Source organism: Streptopelia decaocto (assembly GCF_964273445.1).
Source record: "Streptopelia decaocto genome assembly, chromosome: 16".
NCBI lineage: Eukaryota > Metazoa > Chordata > Aves > Columbiformes > Columbidae > Streptopelia > Streptopelia decaocto.
This window is the reverse complement of record NC_138671.1, coordinates 11,593,483-11,616,493: the sequence shown is the minus strand read 5'-3', so window position 1 is coordinate 11,616,493 and position 23,011 is coordinate 11,593,483. Positions and strand designations below refer to the sequence as shown.

At 55.0% G+C, this 23,011-nt stretch overlaps 1 protein-coding gene across 2 annotated transcripts in view; it reads left to right on the top strand.

The window, feature by feature from the left end:
* Positions 1-15,150: 15,150 nt before the first annotated feature.
* PIK3R5 (phosphoinositide-3-kinase regulatory subunit 5) overlaps positions 15,151-23,011 on the top strand; it is a 61,517-nt gene continuing 53,656 nt past the window's right edge. For both annotated transcript variants that reach the window (XM_082066938.1, XM_082066936.1), the window contains exon 1: positions 15,151-15,249. The gene's annotated coding sequence lies outside the window, so the exon portion shown is untranslated. The remainder of the gene's footprint in view (positions 15,250-23,011) is intronic.

Genomic DNA, 23,011 nt, shown 5'->3' with positions numbered 1-23,011 from the left:
ATATTTCATTTATTTTCAGCAGACAGCCTGACACCCAGCAGCCCCGAGGGCTCCCAGCCATTCCAAACAGGTGCCCAAACAGCTCTCGCACTCCTGGGGATGCCCAGGTGCATTCAACCACCATAGGGATCTACAGCACTGTGGGTGCCAAGTACACCCAAGAAAACAGAGTCACTCCTTGAGATGAAACTTGTCAAAGCGTGTGATTTACTTGTGTGCTTCTCTGCAGAAACAACCGTTTAACTTGGATGGGTGCAGAGGTAGCAGAACAAAAAATAGCACAAAAAATTAGCCTGGATAATGCTGCCGTGTTCTGTATACTGGACATACTATCACAGTATCGTTGGGGTGAAAGATTGGATTTTACATAGCCCAGCAACACGCATGAACCCTCCAGACTTGAGTTACTTAGGCAACCCAAGGAAGGCTACCCTACATTTTCAAGCTATTTCTAAGGTAAAATTACTTTGCTGAGCAATATATGACAGGGCATGGGGCAAGAGGAGCACGGTGACCTTACAACAATGTTCTGAGCTCAACAGGAAAAAAATACTATGGCTCTGGAGGACCCTGCTGCCGGGTTGAGATATGGGAGACGTGGGGTGAAGAAAACAGGTTTTTGTTTGGGGGAGGCAGATTCTTGCACAAACTTTGCTGGGAAGTTGTGGGCAGAGGAGGGGATGGGGACATGGCATTTATTCAGTAAGCAAGACTTCTGCTGTGTTCCTGGGGCTTTGGGAAGGCACGGTGCAGCAAACTGTAGGACAAAAACGAGCAGTGTTTATCCTGCCCAGCTTTAGCAGTGCAGGGGGAGCCATCTCTGCAGATCTTATTTTTAGATGGTGGAAGCATTTACCTGGATCTCAGGGGACCTAGGAGCAAGTCCACCCTTTGCAAATAACTTTCTACTATTATCCTGCAGTACCCAGCTCTGCACATTGCGTTTTGCACAGGGGCTGAGTTTCTTCTCTCCAGCTGCCCCTCTGCTCCCCATGGAAGGGGCTCTGGGTCTTGCTGACATTTGTGCTCTTTGGAGATAACGCAGTGGACTCAAGCGCTTTGGCAGCAGCTGCTGACCCTGGCTGTCCCTTGGGCAGAGGGATGTCACTGCCCCACGGTGACCGCTTGCCCATCCCTGCTCTCCTTTATGGGCAATTGGCAGCAAACAGAGCAGAAGGGAAGATGCTTAGGGTGGGCTCCTTGAGTGCAGTCTGACCTCCACAGCCATCAATCATCCTCGATGTCTCAGGCTTTTTTTATGGTTTCTACTTTTTCTTGCAAGTGCTGTGGCTCTGCAGGGAGCAAAGCAAAGTTTCTCTGGTGCCTGCAGAGCAGGAGCAAAGCTGAGCCCAGGCTGAGCGGGGCTGCCCTGGCAGGAGTCCTGGCTGCCCTGAGCTGCCTGCTGCTGCTTCGAAAGGAAAACAGCCTTGATTCAGAAGCATCTGCCCCCGGGCCCTGTTTTTTGGGGGGAACAACAGCAAAGTCCCTTTCTCTTGATTTTAGACCGGTGTCACTCAAAGGAAATGGATCCTTTTATTCTCTGCTTTGCCGAGCTTTAGCAAAATCCGAGCAGCAATTCAAACACAAGCCTTGTGGTGCCAGAGGAACTCAGAGAGGGAAGCTTGTCCGTGTTGTGGCAGTGGCTAAACCCTGCCCAGAGCAAGGAGAGAGAACCGGGACAGCGGGACCTCAGCCGCAGCCGGGGCAGGGACACTGCAGCGAGCAATGTCCAGTGAGCAATGAAGATAACGAACATTCCTTTAAAATAACCAGCTGGAGCAGAGACAGCTCCTCTCCTACATTACTGGGCACAATGGACACTCTTGACATAAACTCAGTGTGGGAGTTTCTTTGGCCCTGGCATAAGAAAGCGGCCCGTGTAGACATTTTCTACCATTTAAGAGAACCCAAGATGATCATTTTATACAGAACCTGGGAAAGGCTATGAAGCTGAAATGCTGACCGTCTTGCTGGGAATTTTCCTCCCCACTGAGTTAGAATAGAGCCGTGAAAAGGAATTTGATCTTTTTAAGCCGGTGTTAAGGTAAAGATGGAACCTGGGCAGAGCTTCAGGGGGAGAGAGAGGGCGCGTGGCTGAGGCCGGGGCCAGGGCAGACAGGACCGGGCATATAGGGAGCAGGATTATTGATATGTGGGTCCTCAGAGCTGCTGAATTCCCACCACCTAATAGCTCTCTTCGCCAAATAATTGCCTCTTCTCCAGCATTTGCTTTGCAGTGATGAGTGGGCTCATGGGACTCAGCGCTGTTTGCAGCTGTGCCAGTCCTGGGGCAGGCTCTATTTCAGCATTGCAGACAAAGTGGGTGTTTTATTGCTTTCTTTGTTTAAAAAATCTTTTTAAAAGCATATTCCAGAAAGCATCCTGTTCCCTTAGGGAAGAAACTGGGTATCTGTAGGGAATGACCCAGCAAGGCTCAGTTTATCCATAGGTTTGGGCAAAGAGGAGCATGTGAATGGCCATTCAGGGTTTGGATTTATACTTTCCTTAAGCAGAGTATCCTCTTGATGTAAGACAGGGCATGGCAGGTGCTGGGGTCTTCCTGGCACCCCAACCCACCTTTGCCAAGGGCAGCTGCTGAGACCATGCCCAGCTGTATTTGAAGGCTCATCAGGACCACGGGAAACCTGTTTTTCAGGAGCCTTAACCAGAGCGCTTCGCAGCGTTCGGTCTCTCTTTGGCAGCTCTCCTAACCTAATTATAATTAAGTATGTATTAAGCTGGGATGAAGTGGCCTTCAAGTGGCTATAACCTTTTCATAGGGGAACTTGCAGTAAGGCAGCAGGACCACGGCTCAGGCCAGGGCAATGTGAGCCCTGGATGCGGCATGTTGGGGATGGGGCCAACAGCTCCATGGGAAGAACCTGCCTGTGTGTCCGTCCCGAGGACACAGAGCTCCATCGCAGGGCTGGGGGACACAGAGACCCCGGCTACGCAGGGCTGTGCACCCCAGCACCGGGACAGAGCCCCATCTGCTCCTCATCATTTCTGCCCCACTGCTCTGGTGAGCCCCCCTGCAGTGCTGGGCCAGCTCTGGGTCCTCTGCACAGGACACACATGGACCTGCTGGAGAGGGGCCAGAGGAGCCACAGGAATGATCCGAGGCTGGAACAGCTCTGCTGGAGGACAGGCTGAGAGAGCTGGGGGGTTCAGCTGGAGAAGAGAAGCTCTGAGGAGACCTTGGTGCGGCCTTTCAGTGCTTAAAAGGGGCCTATAAGAAAGATGGGGACAGACTTTTGAGCAGGGCCTGTTGGGATAGGACAAGGGGTGATGGTTTTAAACTAAAGGAGGGAGATTCAGGCTGGACTTAAGGAAGGAATTGTTGGCCCTGAGGGTGGTGAGAGCCTGGCCCAGGTTGGCCAGAGAGGTGGTGGCTGAACCATCCCTGGAGACATCCCAGGCCAGGCTGGACGGGGCTCTGAGCAACCTGAGCTGGTGAAGATGTCCCTGCTCATGGCAGGGGGGCACTGGGGGAGCTGGGAAGGTCCCTTCCACCCAAACAATTCTATGATACTATGATTCTATCTAGGGGCTGTCTCCACACTTCCAGCCATTATCAGTGTCATGAATGCGTGTTGCACTCATGGAGGTCAGTGATGGGAGGCGGATGCATCTGAGTGAGCAGAACTAACAAGCATCACATCTGCCCCAGCACAGCACTCTCTGCACACCGTCCCTGCACTTTGGGGGGCCCGCACCCCTCAAACCCACCCGGGACCCCTCTTGCCCATGCATGGGGGGGCCAGTGCCTGGTGGCAAGCATCGCCCTGTCTCATCCGGCTCCATGTGAGGGCAAAGCAGCTGGGGATGCTTGTTTGTTGAGCTGAATTCCTCCCTGTCGACTGCTGCTCAGCGGCACCATCGCCTGCCTGGAAGCTGATCCCCACCGCGCACAGCCCAGCATGCCCGAGCACCGGGACTGAGAAACGGGGTGAGAAGGGTGACGGAGGGGATTGAAGCAATGCTGAGAGAAGGCGAATGGGAGACTCTGGGTCTGCCTCAGTTTCCCCAAATATTCAGCAGGGGAATGATAATCGCACCCTTCATAAAGCTCTTTGCTGTGTGGGGCAGAATAGGCTGCTATGAAGTTCTGCCAGCTGGGGGTTGCAGTTCTCATCCCTGCTCCCAGATGTCTCAGCAGCAAGGGGCAGGAGAGGGTAAAAGCTTCTTTTTCTGTCCTGGCATGTTAATGCCCTATCCCTACCCTCTATGGCTTCAATAATGCCTTATTGTTTTCCAGTGTTTTGTCATGTGCTTGAGAAAAACAAACCCATTCTCCCAGCACATGGCCTGGTTTTGATTCTGCTGGAAAACAGCCTTATCTGCAGGGCTCCGCCTGTCCCCGCCACCCCGATCGATGCACAGCGATGCTGCCCATCGGAGAAGGAATCCCAGCTGTGACCACCTCACATCCATCAAACGCCACACCAGCACATCACCGCCTGTGTCACTGCTCCCTCCTTCTGTCTCTGACATGGGTCCCCTTGTTGCTTGATGACATTGATAGGTGCGTGGTGACGGATGCAATAAAATGTTACTGCTCTCAGAGTTAACGTATGGTGCAAGCTGTTCCTGTGCCACCCCAAAATGCACAGATGAAGGTACACAGCGCTGCACTGCCTGAGAGCCAGAGAGCTCAGAGATATCTGTAGCACATCCACCCTTGATGGCCTCCAACAGAACAGTGGATTTGGTTTTATAATCATCAATTTAAACATGAGTTTGCAAATATGAGCCTAGAAACACCAAAGGGACCTCAAAGGATTTTCCAAGCATGGAGTGGCTTTACTATAAATGTGAATTAGAGCATCATGATGAAACTAGCCCCTGGCAGGGATGCGCAGCTGACTGAAGTGCAAGGATTTAAGGACAGCAGTGTCTGTGGGGTCTCCTGCCTGGAGAGGTTCTGCACTGGCAGTGGTCCTTGCTCAGGGCTCCTGCTGCCCACCTGTGCACATCCCTGGCTGTTGTCCCTAAAGGAAGATCACAAGGGGCTACCCAGGGCATTGCTGGGTCACCTGGTAGAGCCGACTTTCTGGAATCTTCATGACAATCTCCCAAAATCCATGTGTTCCCTCGGTGAACTTGGTACAGTTTTTGCAGCCAGGAGAAGTGACAATGGTGTTTAATCCAGGGCTTGAGGAAATGCTGTGGTTACAACAATGAGGTGTCTCCAAGAAAGCCTTGCTGGGGTCACCCCCAGCTTGCAGCCCACTCCCCATTGTGGTGACTGGTTTGTGGAAGCCAGAATGGCCATGCCAACTCTCAGGCATTCTCCACTGCCCCCTGGTCTGCACATCCACCTTTTCCTACCCTGGGATCTGCAAATCACCATCCACAGGGGACACGACTGCTGTGTCCCCTTCCCCTGCCCTTTACCACAAGAGCCACTCCAGCTTGGGGTCTGAAGGTGAGGGGACTGGGGGGGATCTCTGAAGGGTTTGTGAGGAGCTGTTACTATCACAACTTGCTTTCCTCAAAACATCCTTCCACCTGCACCCCTCCAGAAAAGCCCTTAAAGCACATGTTTAACAGTAAATACATGTTTGAAAGCACGTTGAAGTCAATGCGACTCCAGCAGTGGCTCATGCATAGGAGCTGAATCCCAGCATGGGAAGGTCTTGCTGCCCGTGGCAGGTTCCCCTGGGGGTTTTGTGTGCCGAGGGCATGACTGAGGGCTGTTCAGGAGACGGGCACTGGCATTTCCACGCCTCCTGCAGCCTCTGTGCATTCCCAGCCACTGTCAGGTCCTCCCCAGACCTTTGCTGAGAGCATCTCTGGCTGATGCTGGCATCAGGACTTTGTCCTTCCAGGTGAAGCAGGGTGGCTCCAAACCTCTTCCATTGATCTTCAATGGAAGCAATGACCTCAAATGGCGTGGCTGCCACCTTGATATCTCCTTTTGTCTGTGTTACCTGGCTCCGTGCAGCAAACCCCCTCTTGGAGGCCAGCGGAGCAATCCCTGTGCAGCAGAGACCTCCCCTGGCTGGCACAGCCAGCTCTGTCCTGCTTTGGGACCTTTCCAGTTGGGTTGGATGGGATGGCATGTTCAGAGGGTGAGAGCTCTGTCTCATTTTTGTCATCTACCCAGAGGGAGATAAACTCTGCCTAAAAATACCATTTTCTCCTCACTACTCATCTGGGCACATACTTCAGATGCCTGCAGAGGATGCTGAGTTTGTCACCTGGAGAGGTGACTCTGACACAGCTGAGCTGGGCAAATGTCCTTCTCCCTTTTTGGCTTATCCCAAGATGCATCTGCAGTGGATTTGCACAGGATGGCTATTTTTATTTAACACAAACAGAAAAAAAGAAATTCACGAAAACCCCTCCATCGGAGCTCCCCCTGAGGCCCTGCTGCCATCTACCGGGGGCCGGGCACAGAGCGCCTGCGCCAGCCCCGGGCTGGGCTGGGACCGGGGGGACAGACCCCTCCGGGGCGCTGGGGAGGGCGGGTGTCCCCGCCCTTGCTGTCCTGGATCCGGCCCCCTCCTACTGCAACCTCGTTACAAGTGTGATGGGAGCGGCTGAGGGACCTGGGGGGGTCAGCTGAGAACAGGAGCTGAGGGGAGACCTTCTGATCTCTGAACTGCCTGAAAGGAGCTTGGAGCCAGGGGGGTCGGGCTCTGCTCCCCAGGAACAAGCGCCAGGAGCAGAGGAAACGGCCTCAAGTTGCACCAGGGGAGGTTGAGGTTGGATCTGGGGATCAATTTCTTCCCCAAAGGGCTGTGGGGCATTGGAACAGGCTGCCCAGGGCAGTGCTGGAGTCACCAGCCCTGGAGGGTTGGACAGACGGAGATGAGGTTCTCAGGGACATGGGGCAGTGCCAGAGGTGGGTTATGGTTGGACTTGATGACCTTGAGGGTCTCTTCCAACCAAAATGATCCTGTGATATTATGATTTGGGAGCAAATCCACTGGAGAGCCCCAGCAGCCTGGAGCATCCTGGCTGTGGAGCTTGGCTGTCCCCTGCTCCTCTGGGCTGGGACTTGCAGAAGTATTTTGGCCCCTGTATTTGGGGAGACAGAGCCCAGCTCCAGAAGGATGCAGGCACCTGTGGTTTCTACTTGCTGGCGTGATTTTCTGATTTAGACTCGATGCCATCATAAAATGTGTTTCCAAATCATGCCTCTCCTTTTGGGCAGCAGGGGTGACAGGGGTGTGGGCATGGCTGGGTGGGCACTGTCTGGGGGACTTCATGGCTGCCCTGAGTTGCAGGGCTGTAAGCTGGGGAAGAAGCTGAGATTGCAGATGCTCCAGGCTCATAGCATCCTTTGAATGCTGCCACCCTCACATCTGGATGTGTGGGCCGCCCAGGAGCATGGCTGGCTGCCCCCAGGCTGGGGTAGCACAGCACATTGCCAATGTGCAAGCAGCTCTGGTGGTTTCCCATAAGGTTTATTCAGCTCCATCATACATGGAGCAAAGGGCAACTGGTTATGGCCACATCTTCCACTTGCAGTGCCCAGAACAAGTGCCTAAATTCAGGCTTTGGCACCTGAACACATTGATCATGGGAGAGGGACGGGGGCCGGGGGTCACAAGGAGCTGTGATGCTCTGGTGTGTGGAAGGTGGTGGTGGCTCTGGAGGCTCAGAGGTGGCTGGGACAGAGGGTGCTGGGCTGAGGGTCACCATGGTCCCAGCTGTCATGGAGTGCTGCATCCAGCTCTGGGTCCTCAGCACAGGACACACATGGACCTGCTGGAGAGGGGCCAGAGGAGCCCCAGAAATGGAACAAGGTTGGAACAGCTCTGCTGGGAGGACAGGCTGGAGGGGTTCAGCTGGAGAAGAGAAGCTCTGAGGAGACCTTAGTGCGGCCTTTCAGTGCTTAAAAGGGGCCTATAAGAAAGATGGGGACAGACTTTTGAGCAGGGCCTGTTGTGATAGGACAAGGGGTGATGGTTTTAAACTAAAGGAGATTCAGGCTGGACATGAGGAAGGAATTGTTGCCCTGAGGGTGGTGAGAGCCTGGCCCAGGTTGGCCAGAGAGGTGGTGGCTGAACCATCCCTGGAGACATCCCAGGCCAGGCTGGACGGGGCTCTGAGCAACCTGAGCTGGTGAAGATGTCCCTGCTCATGGCAGAGGGGGCACTGGGGGAGCTGGGAAGGGCCCTTCAACCTAAATTGTTCTGCGATTCTGTGGTACCCACCAACTCTCTCCGGCCTCACACGGTCTCTCCCCCATGCTGACTGCCAGAGGCAGAGCCTCCTTTCCCCCCACCCCAGCCCGGGTAGGTGCTTCCAGGGGTGCAAACCGCAGGGGGCTGCAGGAGGAGCGGCTGTTCCACCCCCAAGAGCGATGCTCGCCCCCCCCGTCCCTGCAGTTCTCGGGCAGGACACAAGGGGGAAACCTCACCCCGTGCGGCAGCAGCTCCCCCGCAGCCCCGCTGCTCCCCGGGGCTGCCCCCGAGCCGCCCGCCGCGCTGCTCACGGCCCCGGGACGGGGAGCAGAGCAGGAACCACCCTGCTGCAAAACTGGGGAATGTGAGGCAGGACAGACTCATAGAATCATAGAATAGTTTGGGGTGTCTCGAGGCAAGTTGGGACAAGACCAGGTCTCTGCATGTAGGGAGACTTTTTGCAGCATCTTACGTCGAGGGGTCATTGAGTAAAGCCACGATGCACCTGCGGCAGGCAAAAAGGCAGCAGCTGAGCAACACAGCCACGTGTTGGGGCAGCTGAGGGTCTTTACCTGCTAAGTGCGCTCTTGTGCAAGAGGACTAATGCTCACCAAGCTGAAAGGAGAGGAGGTTGTGCAAACTGCCCCTCTGCTCAGCTCAGTGCTGGGAAGTGTCCTCATGGTGCTGCAGCCCCTCTGGGGCTGTGGCTCCAGCTGAATCGGGGGAGCAGAGGGCTGGGAAACCGGGCAGCACCAGGACTGTGGGCTCACAGATGGACTGAGCCAAGGCAGATGTTTGGACACAAAGAAAAGGTCATCACAGAGTGTGATGAAGTGGTCTCCTCCATAAGCCACTAACAATATGAGAAGTCATGGGGCTGGCACAGGGAGAAGTTAAAACTGGCACCAAGGAGGTTAGGACTGGCTCTGGGAAAGGCTTTCTAGCAGTAATGACAGAGCTGTGCTGACACTGCAGGTGACTCTGGGTATCCCTGTCCTTGGTGGGCTCCAGAACAGGGCAGATGTTAATAAATGTCTGTCAGGGATGGCTATTGCAGCAGTTCTGCCCCGGTGCCAGCGACGGACCCTTACTGTCCAGTTGTCTCCTTGGCTTCCAGCCCAGCCCTGATGTCTGCACCCAGGAAAGGGCACCTGTCATCTGCCACAGCTCTGCCTCACCCACCGCCAGTTACAAACTGGGCTCTGGAAAGAGCACTGGCCACTCGCACAGCAATGCACAGCTCACCCGGAGCCCCTAACCGCAGCATGATGTGGCCACAGGGGCGGGAAGGATGTGTGTCTCCTTCTCTTACAATTACCACTATAATTGTTAATATTACAGTGGGGAAAATGTTTGTTTTTACTCCATCGAAGTTTTGCCCACACTTTTACTTGTCTTGCTTCTCCCTGTGACAAGCATGGATGGTTTCTAGCAAGCTTCTATGTGGCTTTGAGCATGCAAAAATCAGAGAGTAGTGTAGAAATAGTCCCAAGGGGTGCGGGATGGATCTGCCATAGTGAGACCCATTGCATCACCCCCTCACAGATGGAAAACTGAGGCACAGAGGGCTGAGTGACCTGCTCATGTCCTCCAGGGCATCAGTGGCAGCGCGGGGAGCTGAGCTGTGCCCTTCCAAAACCAGGATCAGAGTTTCTCAGTGGAAGAAGACACCTGAGAAAGGAGGTGGAAGAGAGCCAGGAGTGAGTGTGGGTTTGCTCCAGAGACCCCAATCCCTTGTATGGGGCAGGAGAACAGAAAAGCGCAGATCAGACAAGACTTCGCCTGCTGGAAATGTGACAGCTCTGGAGTCCTTCCACCCCAGAGCCGGACAGGAAACCTGCGGCAGATCAGGTCATTTAAGGTGATATTGTCACCTCCTGCATAGGAGGCGGAAGGGGAACATCTGGGGTCAGATCTGACACCACTGAAGTCTACAGCCCATTTTCATTTCTCAGGGTCGGGCTCTCTTTCAGGATCCTTTGGGTTCCACCAGAGAAATAGAAAACACAAGTTGTGAGGGGAAGCAGTGAGAAAAAGCAAGTTCCCTTTTTGGTGGATCTTGCTTCCCCTTCCCTCCCAAGCTACGCAGGCAGCAGGGAGAGGCCGCAGAGATGCTCCGCCCGGGGCTGTGAGGCTCCGTCATTATGTGAACATGGGGAAAAGGGACAACGAGCACACCTAGAGCCTTTGCAGCCACGGGCAGAGCCATACGCGATGTCCATGTAAGGACAGACTTAAACACCTCAAATCTGGGAAACCCACAGTCCAGACAGCAGTGATAGCAGCCGGGGGAGCTGTGCTGGCTGCAGTCTGCAGCCCTTGGCCCGTGCCTGGAGATGTTGGCTTTATGGCATTTTAGGGGGGCTGAATTATTGTATCTCCAGTGTGTGGCCTGGTCCGAATCCAGCAAGGACACCCCAGCACCTCTCTGGCTGAGACGTCAGCCCATTTTGCTCCCTCCTGCCCGTTCCCTGGACAATGTTCAGCTGAGTCCTGCATCCCTCTGCCTGCTGCATCCCAAGTGATGCTGCCGGGGTCCTGCCCAGGTCTCTGGACAGCAGCATATCCATGGGGACGGCACCAGGCTGGGGTGGATTTGGGAGGGGAGGAGAGGTTTCAGGACAGCTGTGGACCTGTGTGGGGGAATTTGACCCAGCCAAGGGAGATCACAGCCTGCAGAGGGAGATTTTCTCTGCACGGCTGCATTTGCAGGGGTGCTGCCCGGGGAGAGGGACCTTCCACCGGCCTTCCTGCAGAAACACAGTGCCTGCCTGCAGAAACACAGTGCCTGCCTGCAGAAAGCCGGTGGAAAGCTGCTGGGGGAGGAGGATGAAGAAGGAAGTCTGAGTTGGATTTTTTGGCACTTTTCGGATCCTGAGCCTGCCACTCATCCCTTGTTTAGACACAGGGACCCCTTAGCTGGGGACAGATGAGTGAGGGGCATTGACTGGGGTAATGAGGAAGAAATTGTTGCCCTGAGGGTGGTGAGAGCCTGGCCCAGGTTGGCCAGAGAGGTGGTGGCTGAACCATCCCTGGAGACATCCCAGGCCAGGCTGGACGGGGCTCTGAGCAACCTGAGCTGGTGAAGATGTCCCTGTCATGGCAGGGGGCACTGGGGACACTGGGAAGGTCCCTTCAACCAAAACCATTCTGTCATTCTATGATTCTATGATAATGCAGCAGTGTGAGAGGTTACCCTGGGTCAGCTTTGCCTCCCAGCATGTGAGAGGAGCCCAGCGAGGGGTGAGCTGGTGCTTGTGCAAATCTCTGGGGAGGTGGGAGGCTGTGAAAGGAGCTTTCTCCCCGCTGCAGCACTGGGGGGGTCACCAAACCCACAGCTCCCTTGGGGCAGCATCCCCGTCCCTGCTGTCCCTGAGCCTCCACCCATCGGCTGGATGGGAACGGCTTCTGGAGAGGGGTAAGGAAAAAAAACCAACCATCTTTTCAAAGATGCATTTGCAGAGAGTGGTAGGTGCTTGGTTTGAGATCTCACAACATTAAAGCCGCTCCTGATTTTGCTGTGAAGGATGTGGAGATGGAGAGTGGGAGTTGCTGAGCCCTCCAGCGATGAGCTGGGCAATGACTCTTTACCCACAGACTTTTTCTAGTTGGATTTTGACCATTTTTGTCAACAGGACATTCCTAGGTGCGCTAAATATCCTGACTGATGGCCATCGCACCATGAGCAATATTCTTATGTTTGGCCTATAAATACTGTGTTCTAAGGAGAAATCCATATTGCAAGATTTGAGACAGTACAACTGTCTTCCAGGTATTTATTATAGAAATTTGGATATACTCTACTCTGCTAAGCCTGACTCAGCAACGTGTTGTTGGTTCAGGGAAGTGTGTATGTGTGTGGTACAAATACAGAAAAGTGTTGAGTAGAGAGGAATGGAAACGTGACCCTGACAAACTTCTGAGCACACCTGCACATTAGGGGTAAGCCCCACCTCCAGCAGCCATCTAGGAGGTGCCTTTGTGCTGATTTGGAGGATGAGGAACCAAAAATAGAAGTCAGAAAAAGGAGATTTGGGTTTGTGAGTTCCCATTCCTGGAAATGAAGAAGGATTTGACCGAAGCAGAACGATTGCTCTTGTGGGAAATGTTTGCAGCCCGCTGGCCCTCATGTACCCCAGTCCCTTTGCATACCTTGGAAACCTGATTTGCTTAGGAATGTTCTCTGTGGAAATCACTATCCATCACCAAAGGGGCTTTATGTAGCAATTATTTTGCTCTTCTCCCAGTCAAGTGTTTCCATGAGTTGCTTTGGAGTCTCTTGTGGAAAAATTACATTTATATTTAAATACTTTCTCACTAGCCCTGTATTGGCTGCTGAGCATCCTTCAGAGCAGAGGTGTTGTCCCCTGGGCACCTGGAAGCAACAACGCTGCCAGATCTCTGCCCTCTGAATTTGCATCGGCATGGGCTTTCCTGCTGAGTTAGCTGGAACTCGCAGTTTGGTATTTGGGCCTTTTTACCTTGCCAGATTAGCCGTGGAAGGACAAACCAGGCAGGGTGAGCAGGAAGGCAGAGCGGTGCTGACAGTCTCTGGGATGAAGCTCGCCCATCGCAGCCACCGGCCCTGTGGTTTCCCTGGCAGAGGGAGTTACCCCAAGTCAGTGTTTCGCATCACGTGCGGCTGGCGTGTTTACCCCGCTACCGAGAACCCAAAGGTCTGAACAAGAGCACCGTCAGGGTGCAGCCTCGGCTTCCTCCTCCCCAGCGGGGCTGGTGGGACAGCTCGAGGGGAAGGAACCGAGCTCCGGAGCTGAGATGCACCCAGCGAGCTGCCGGCGTGCTCGGTGGTACCGCTCCTTCAGTGTGACATTGCTGCCGGTGTCACCACAGCCACACTGAATGCAACACCGCCGTGCGGTGGGGAGTGACTTGAGCTGCCTCCCCTGCTCTGCGTGTGGCCACTAAAAGCCACCTGGGATCCTTTCCTGCTGTCCTGCTGTCACCCTGGAGCGTGGCACTGGTGTCCCTAGGATGTCCTGGACCCGAATGAGAACATCTCCAGGATAAGGAGCAGCGCAGCCCCCTGCTCCCAGGAGCTCCCGTTCACACGCTGGTGTCACCAGCCCTCAGAGATGCCTTCGCTCTGGAGCCCTTTCCCCGAGGCGGCTGCTCCAGCCCGGTGGCCACCACCCTGCTGTTTGTCACTCTTGTCACCTCAAGCTGCAGCAACCTCCTTGGCGGTGCCGGGGACACGGCACCTCCCTGAGCTCCTCCGCTTCCTTCCGTCGGCACGAGCCCCCAAGCCACCATTTTTGGTAACTTCCTCAGGCTGCAGCGTGCCCCGAGGAGAAAAACAAGCAGCTCACAGCACAGCAGGTGCAGAGGGTATGGGGCAGGAGGGGACACGCTGCAGGCCCAACACCCGCAGAAGTTTGGCCTCTCCAGATTTAGCCCTCTGACACATCCCAAGTCCTCTGGTTCAGGGATACACCTGAAAAGCTGGGTCTGAAACCAGGAGGTGGGAATGGGGCAGAAGGGATGGGAAAGATCAGGTTGGCATCCCAAAGACAGAACCCAGCCTTTAAATCTGGCGTGAAGAGCCCAAGCTCAGAGGATGCTGTGTCACAAAGCCTGCTCCACCCAAATATTTGGCTATTTTGCAGGGTAGTGCCTTGTAGCAAGTGTCACAAACACATAGACATGAGACTTTCCTCTTCCTGTTATTTTTACCACCAGATAATTTCTTCTCAATTGCTGGCAGCCACTCGGCTGGTGAAGGTCGAGTCCACGTCCCCTGTCCGGGGGGATGTGACTGGGTACAGAGTGATGCTCCAGCCCTCCCGGAGCAGGAGGCAGCTGGCTCTGAGCGCTGACGGCCCACATGGCTTGTATGGCAGGTGGTTGTCTCAATGGGTCACCAATTAAAGATGATTTTGGCTCTGACTGGGTTTGTTTTTTCTTCTAAAATTCACTGGAATCTCACTGCGAAACCCACATCTATTTCGGCCCCTGAGCAGCTTTCGAATCTCAGAGCATCAGCAGCAAGAGTCACTCTCTTTTGAAAAACCGAAACCCGCAAAGAAACCCAAAGGCAGATTCTGGCCCCTGCCTGCGATATCAGCTGGGCTGGATGTGGCCGCAAGCCCCCTGTGGCAGACGGGCCAGCGGGAAGGCATGGGGTTGAGTATTGCCAGCGATGGAGGTGGCACAGGCCCTTTCTCAGGAACAAATTCGAAGGCAGAAGAAAAAGGCCATTCCCAGGTGCCACCAGAGCAGAAGTCAGCAGCATGTCTCCAGCCTGGTGTTGCCCAGCTCAGGATGTTGGTGGCTTTGTTGAAAGCTACTGAGGGCTTTTCTGCAGAGATGGGGTGAAGGGCTGCATAGGGAGGGAAGAAAACAAGGTCACGAAATACGCAGGATGGAGGCATGGAGGAAGGGAGAGAGGGATGGGAGAGGGAGGGCGAGGTGGATGGCTGGAGGGATGGACAGATGGATGAATGGAGTGGTGGATGGAGGGTTGGAAAGATGCATGGATGGAGGGGAAGAAGGAGAGATTGATGGAGAGAAGGGTAGATGGATGAATTGCAGGATGGTGGGATGGATGTGTGGATGGACAGAGGAATGGCAGGAGGGAGGGAAGGATGGAGGAGTGGACAAATGGAAGAGCGAAGAGTGGATGGGAAAGTGGTGGGGGGACAGATGGGTGTAAGGATGGATGGATGGAAGGACAGGTGTCTGAAGGGATAGCTAGCTGGATGAACAGCAGGGTGGTGGGCGGGAGGGATGGATGGATGGATGGATGGATGGATGGATGGATGGATGGATGGATGGATGGATGGATGGGTGGATGGATGGGTGGAGGGGTGGAGGGGTGGAGGGGTGGAGGGGTGGAAGGGCGCAGGGAGGGGGGGCAGCGGGGCTGGGAGGCGGGCAGGTGCCGCGGGCTGGGTGTTGGGGCACGGATGAGGGCGGGCCGGGGGCGGGCCGGGCGGTGCCCGGGGCCGGTCTGCGCACACGTGTGGGGCGGGTCCCGCCGGCAGCCCCGCCCGCCCGGTGCCGCCCGCCGCAGGGAGCGGAGCAGAGCCCGGCGCGGAGCCCTGCGGGGCACGCCGAGGATGGGCAGGGAGCCCCGGCGGCAGCGGCCCTGCAGGTGGGGAGAACCGGGGGGTGGCCGTGTCACCGGGGCGGGGGGTCCCGGTGACACCCGGTGTAACCGGGAAGTTCTGTATTCTCAGGGGGAGCTGTGTAAATGAGGCGGGGGGAGGGGGGTCTGTATACCTGTGGCTGTGGAGGGGGCGGGTGAGCAGGGGGTTCGTTTATAAGCGGCGTGTCCGTGTAAGCGAGGAGCCTGTGCAGCCGGCGGTGCGGGGGGAGAGCGCTCTGCACCCGTGTGCCCGGGGGGGGGCTGTGGAATTTTGGGAGGGCTGCTTATTAACGGGGTGTCCAAGGAACAGGGGCAAAATGAACCTGGTGTCGTGGGGGCTCCCATGTAGCTGGGGGCTAAACTCACCTACGGGGGTGTCAGCAGCCCCGGGGTGCTGGCTTTCCCTTGCAAGGTTGGAAGGGGCACCCTGCACCATGTCTCCCTCAGGGTCCCCTTGCAGCTCAGCGGGTTCCCCGGCCCCCTGCACCCCTGGCCAGAAGGAGCCGGTGTCACCCCACAGATGGGGACGGGCCCCACTGCTGTGACTCATTTCTGGACTGCAGACTTGTTTGCCTCCACACCACCCCACAGAGCTGTGGCTTGTGACCCAGGTGTGGGCCCCCAGGGGACACCCCGCTGTGCCTGGGTCCCTGGGAAATCCCGGGGGCTCTCCAGCACCCGCCTGGAGTTTTGGCAGGGCCGCTGGCGGGGGTGGCAGTGAGTCACTCCGTGTCTCTGCAGCAGGAGCTCCCCCCGCCAGGCTGGAGGGACCCGAGGACAAGTCACCTATTGCGCCTGTCACCCTCAGCTGGGTCCCCCCAGCCCAAGAGGGCGGAGGTGTAACCCCGGGGGTCTCTGCTTTGACAATGGGATGTGGTTTGGGATGTGACAAGCCCTGCAGCGTGTCATCCCTCCGGCATCGGAGTGTGGACATGCACCAGTCCAGAGGTGTTCCTGTGCTGCTCCGTGCACCAGCCTGGGCTGGTCGTTGTGCCTGCAAGGAAGCATCTTCCATCAGGTGCTTCTGTGGCCTTATGGTGCCACCAGCAGCTCCTGTTTAGCGGCCAGTGGCGACTGCAGGGTGCCCAGACCCAGCTGGGCCTCCCGCTGCACTCACTTTTGCAACAACCTCCCCAAAAGGATGTTTAGCTGTTTTGGACGGTGTAAGCCCTCAGGGAGGAAAAGGCTGGGCTGATTCAAATCACCAACCAAAGCGGGAGAAAAGAGATTTCAGACCTTTGTTTTCGTGTTTATTAACATCTCACTGCTGTTACCCCAGCCGTTAACCTTGCTAATGGTTTGTTTTCAGTGCTGCTGCTCTCAATGCAGCCAAGCTGTGCTCAGGCAGCTGCAGGCTGCTGCTCGCCCTGCTGCTGAACAGCTGCAATTCATTTAGGTTTCCCATTTAGACAAGTTTTCTAAATCTTGGTTTGATGCAGAGCCTGCAAACTCCAGGGATATGCAGGTCATCAATGCTTTAATTTTTGTGTCTGCTGCACGGGTCTGGTTTTTTCTTTTCTTGTTCAGAACAAAAACTTGCATGCAGTTGCAAATTGTTTCCGAAACATGATTGCAAATTGTTTTGAAGCTCTGGGTGTTGCTCAGATTAGAGTTTAAACCTAGAAAGATGAGAAGATAAAGAGCGAGAGCCTGGCGGTGGTGGTTGCAGTGGTTGCCTCCCTGGGTCGCAGTGGCTGCGCCAGGCTGGAGGGTGCAGGGACGGCTGGCGTGTCCCGTGGAGCCGGGCTGGGCCATGCGCTGCGGGTTTCTGGGCAGCACGGAGCCCGGGGTGCTGCACTGTGAGCCAGGGGTGCGTCTGGTCCAAGTCCAACTCCATCCTCACGATGTTGTCCTGCCGGACTGAAACGGGGAGCCCACTGGTCTGCCTTCCCTGGTATCGTGTGGCCATTGCTCCCCTGCTCCCTGCAGCTCCACAGCCCCCAGCAAGAGCAAGGGGGGGGTGAAAAGTGTTGAAGGTGCTCGTACAGAGGGAGAAGCTGTAATGCTGGCGTGCATTGATTTGGGGAGCCGGGCTGGGGCTCCTCACCGGCAGCCCTGCAGCTCTGGTGCTGTAGGATGGTGCAGCTGGCCAGTCCCTCCTTCCCCCTGGAGATCAGGACACCCCAGTTTGGAGAAAAGCAACCCAAAACTTGTCACTTGGTGCCTTGTGCTGAACGTGAAAATGAAGACGTGAATTTTGCATTGAGAAAGAAGAGCTAAACCCAGCTGAAAGCATTGGCAGAGGTACCGTTTGCCTCTCGGGCAGTGCGTGCTCCCCGTGCTGCAGCAGCCTCGGGGCGCAGGGATGCCCAACGTGGTGATGCTGTCGGTACAGCGCTCCGGCTGCAGCGGGGACCGGGCTGTGACACCCGCTCGGTGGCATGGGGACCGCGGCGGCCTTGCCATGCTGCAGCTCACCTGGGGTAGTTTCAACTTCTCTTTTTTGGGTGACTGCTGAGCTGTTCCTGGCACGATGGGGCTGCCCACTTTTGCATTATGTTTTTGCCAGGGGAAAATTGCGCATGGGTTTGTTTGGGGAGAGCCACTGAGGTGGGTGCCCTGAGGCTGGTTTTGAGTGATCGGAGGCTTCTGCTGTATCCAAACTCCGCTCCCATAAGCTCTTTGCACTTGTGCTGAGCAGTAGGTGAGAGAATGGGGAGGGGGGATGAGGTTCCTATGGAAACTGTGCCCACCCTGCGGGCATGGCGCTGCAGCCCGGCAGGTCTCCCTTGCTGCAGCCCTGCGCTTTGCAGCCGTGCTCAGCCAGGGTGTTGTTTTGGGCTGGAAATGTCACCTCTGGCTATAATGGAGGAAAACAGGGATGCAATCCAGGCTCCAGAGCTGCAGTTCACGCTCCTTCCCTCCTCTCTACGAGATTTCCTTTCTGTTTCCCCAAGAAGTTCGGTACCACAGGACTCCCTGTCCTTGCCTTATCTGTCATGGCTGTAGGTGGTGTGGGGACATTTTTGTCACTAGTCCACTGCCAGCCTTTTCTTTGCGAGGGTCCCACCCATCCAAATCCATCATTGGGGGTCTACAGGTGACCTCTGGGCATGACATGCGGGAGGATTCGGTGACAGTGTCCTGCACTGCAGGCTGGAGGGGTGTCCAGGGCTTGTCACCAGCGCTGGCACCGAGCCCTCTGCACCGGGTGGGAGCCTGGGGAGCGGCTGCAGCTCCCGAGCGCCTTTCCCAGCACAGAGGCCAAAAAGCCCGTGTTCCTGTTTCTTCTGATCTGTCTTTGGTCGCCAATTAGCACGACGTGAGAACTTGTCTCCCTGATGACGCGCCTGTGTGACTCCTTGGATGCTTTAATTGCAGGGTTTTCAGCAGCCAGAGCACGATGAAATGGTAATTGTTGTGATTGTATTCTGTGCGGTAAGTAAGAGACGTGGCTCTTTGGCGGAGCTTAATTAGGAAATAGGGACACTGTTGGGAATGGCTCTGTGATGCGATTTTCCTAATGAAAGCTACTGAATAGGCAGCCTTGTAATGAAGAACAGACTTGTGAGGGGCATTGCCAATTGCTCTTCTCTAGTGTTAATTTTGTATTTCCTCCCCATTGTTTCTAATACCCTCTTGGAAAAGCTTGAAGATAAGATGCTTTATTTTCTTACGCCTCATATCCTGTTTGGCAAGCTGCGATTATAGCATGTGCATCTGGAATACATGAGTGGCCAGGCGTGAGCTCCTTCAGACTTGTTAAGCTCTGATTTCAAGCTCTGCTGCTGGAAAGAAAAATAAAAAAGAAAACAGAAAAGAATTAAAAAATAAAGGCAACTTCAGCTTGCGGTCAGATGATCCTCCCCAGCACCGCGGGAGATGCTCGGCTGAGTTTGCAGGTGTGTGGCTGGAAGAGAGGCGGCTCCGTCGAGTGAGAAGGCAGCGGGATGCTACGGGAAGCGCGGTTTGTTTGGAAGCAGCATGGCGGGGCTCCGTGTTCGAGGCTTGGTGTTTTCATCTCGGATGTCCTCTCCTTGCTGTGTTTAACCTGCCACGTGTGAGAGTTCACCCAGGTTCCAGTCTCCCGCTGGTAAGAAGAGCCCCGAGGCCGGTTCGTGCCGGGGCAGCTGTGAGGTTCAGCTCCCACCTGCGCCGCTGCATTCCCGGAACGGGGCTGCTGACCCCTCCGGTGTGTGCCCGGGGAGCTGTGGGCTCCAGCGCTCCCTCCCCAGCTGTGCCGGGCAGTGAAAAGGGCTGCAGATGTTTTTAGCCGACAGATGTGAGCGTGAGCCTCTTGCTGAGTTGAAAGGGGAATGGGAAAACGCTACCTGGTTGGGTGACATGGTCCTGTAGTGCTGGGACAATTATTAGTGACTCTCAGTGCTGCAGAGACAGCAATGGGGCTTGGCTTTCCCTCAAATGCTTTGTTTCATTGCCCAAATTTCCCACAGTGCTTGGGATGAGAGCTCCTAAAATGCTGCTGGTCCTTATTTTGGGGTGGGTTTAAGCAGAAGCAATGCCCAGGAATGGAAGGGCACACTGGAGCACCATCCCTCGGTCACAGCGCTCACGGCTGCCCAGCGCTGCAGGAAAGGCTCGGCTTCAAACCCGCCTCGTGACTGTCCTTAGCGGCTGCTGCGGCAGGGAATTCATCAGCTTTTTTGTATCCTGTGTTGGAGGGGTTTGAGCTGTAACATCAAGGTATTTTCAATATTGTGTTAAAGTCTGTTGCGATGCAGCGTTGCATGGATGGATGTACGGCTTGTGTTTGCACGCTTTAGGAAAGATGGTGTTGTCTTGAGCTTGCCAAAGTGTTTTTCATCCCTTCCACAAAGGCCCATTCTTTGTTGTCTTAAATTAGGATGAAATGCTTCCCCTTTCAGCTGCTTCCCCCATCGCTCTATGTCTATTTAAACCCAGGGCTCAGAGGCTTCTCTGCAAACAAGCTCTCATCCTTTCAGGTGGCATTTCCCTTTTCTCATTGTTTCTGGCACTCTGTACATGTGAAACTTCACAAATGTTTCTTCATTCTCGGTGTCTTTGTGTTATTAAACCTTGCAAATCGGTACACACGCCATGTGCAACCTCCCACCTCCTGCGGCTGCGTGACGGAGTTACAGCAGCTCCTGGGTGTGGAGGCTTTGCAGTCTGACCCAGCAAAGTCCAGCCTTGCAGACCCTGGCTTGGCTACATCCCTGCTGCTCCTCATCCGTGTGCGTGAATCCTGCTTGTCTGAGGGGGTTCCTGCTTGAGGTTTGCCTCCGCAGATCAGTTAACTGGATTGCAATCAAAGCCCAGAAGCCTAAGGTGCCCAAAGGACTGGTCATTAACCGCAAATTGTTCCCAGGTTGATCTGGTCTGGAAGCCAGTGGGTGTCTGAGCCTTTAGGGAACTTGGGTGGTGTGAAGGAATGGCTACGTGGGTCTAAACCCACTTTTGCCAGTACAGGGCACATCTAGAGCCTGGGGACCTCCTTCATGGTGTGCCCTGAGCTGCTGGATTGTGGCATTGGGTTTAGAAGTGATGACAGGCTGGCAGGTATTTAAGGTGCCCCACCTGCTCCCTGTGGTGTCCAACCAGAACACTACCACGGGCAGGATGCTTTAGGATGCTGGGAGTAGCCTTCGACTCTGCAGAAGCTGGGCACCTGCAGTCACTGTCACGCCTCCTTGGCTCTTAGTGAAGATCTGAGCCAAAGGACCAGCCCCGTCTGCCGTGATGCTCCTGCCCATCGTGGGAGGGACCGGGGGCTGGACGGGGTTCAGGCTACATTGCTGCTTGAACTATTACACCCCTTGCTCCTGTGATGTGTGACTGGAGGGATCTGGGGACTTGCTGCACATGTGGGAGACCAGCCATGGGGCTGTGCCAACCTGGCTGGAGATACTTTAGGGATGGGGTGCTCTCAGTGTCCCTTGCAGCTGCCAAACTGTAATCACTGTGCCAAGAAGAAAGGATGGATAGTTGTGGGTAGGGTCTTCATGTGAAGAGGATACCTTTCAGCTTGTCTTCTCCATGGCTTTTTGGGCCAAGGATGGTCCAGCTCAGGGTCTTGCCCTCAGCCATGGAGCTTGGACCTTGCTTGTTGTGTTGGGTTGGCCCTGAGCTCTCCAGCCCCAGCATCTTCCCTTTGTGCAGCCTGCCTGTCTCCACATCTGCAGGGTTTGGCACATCTGGGTTGCAGTGGTGGCCTCCAGCACAGCTTGAGCCTGCTTCTTCCCAGAGGCTTGGAAAGGTTTTGTGCCCAATGGCAAGTGCGGATGCTGCTGTGATATTTCAGCGCTGTGGGCTTTTTGAAGATGTTTGGGAGCTGAACAACATGGTGGGGTTGGCCACCGCTGGTCATCCTGTTGTTGGATAGATGCCCACCCCTTCTTGGTCTGTCTCTTTGTTCGGAGACTTCCTTTCTTCTTATTGATTATGATGGTGGTTCTGCGGCTGTAACGAGAAGTCTGGTCAAAGACGGGCCCACACCCTTCTGTGAGCTCTGGAAGCACATGAATCCCAGTTCCTTGGCCTGAGAGTGGTGGGGAACAGCAAAACCTGTCCTTGCCATCATGTATCTGTTGTGGTGCTGCAGCCAGCGGTGCTGGGAGGGAATTGAAGGTTTTGGGCAACCAAGCCAGGGACTGAAAAGGCTCCTGGGTTCCCAGCAGGGCCTCCACAATGGCAGGAAGCAACTTCTAAAGCTTCCTTTGGATACACAAGGCCTTGGGGGAAAGATTTACTTGCTTGTTTATGCTGTAAGTTAATCTATTTAGTGGGTTTGGCATTAAAGCTCACAAAAAGCCCTCTGAAATGGTCACGCCGCTTGTTTGTAGCGCTTTGTCTCTCACTCACTTCGTTTCACAGCTGGAGTAGTTAAGCAGAGAGACAGAGCCAATTGAAATCTCGCGCGTAAACTTGTTTTTCTGAAGAGGCTGAAGGAATTAGCATCAGCTCTCGCTGTCCTTCAGTGCAAGGGAGCTGGGGGGCAGCGGGTCGGGGTCCCCTCTGGAGGGCCCCTTGTTTGTGTGTGCTGTGCCACTCCGCTGGGTTGCAGGATGGGGATGGTCCCTGGCCCTGTTGAGGCTAAAAGATGATTTGGCAATAGGAAAAAAAAAAGGGGGGCGGGGGGGTGACAGACACAAAAACAAAAAACCACAACAAACAAAAAACCACCACCATAAAAACCAATCCAGAACCCCACCCTGTGGAGTAGGGAGCAACATGACATATATTTGGGGGGGGTCAGGAAGTCTTAGGAAGACTTTGGAGAGGCACTAGAAAGCTGAGTCAGTGGATGATGAGAATTTTTCACGATATCACTGTTTCCCTTTGTGTTTGATGCTATCCTATATATGATAGTGCCACCCACGTGTATTCTTGCACAGTAAAAATGGATTTTCCTCGAGGGCCATGTCCAAAGAAGCCCAATGCACACAGCAACCATCATAGGAAGTGTGTGGGAGAGCTGGGGTTGAGGTCTGTACCCAGAGGTGGTTGGTGCTGGGCTCCCTCCCAAGCTGAGGGCTTTGTTGTAGCATCCTCAGCTTGGTAAGGAACCCAGTGTCTTTAGCCACAGTGAAGCCTTCAGCTTGGGAAGGAGCTCAGCATGGACCTCATCCCCTGCTGTCCCACATGCTTTTGGGAGGGTGTCTCCTGCTGAGCATGGCAACACCTGGAGTCTTGTCCCCTTTGCCCCACGTGAGTGGCCGTAAGACCCTTCCCACGGGGATGTCTCCTTTCGGTCTGTCCCACCAGGATGAGCAGCCACCCCGGGGAGTGTTGGGAGGAACCATTTGACACTGTTGTGTCATTCACTTCCTTCTTAGCAGGGACAGCT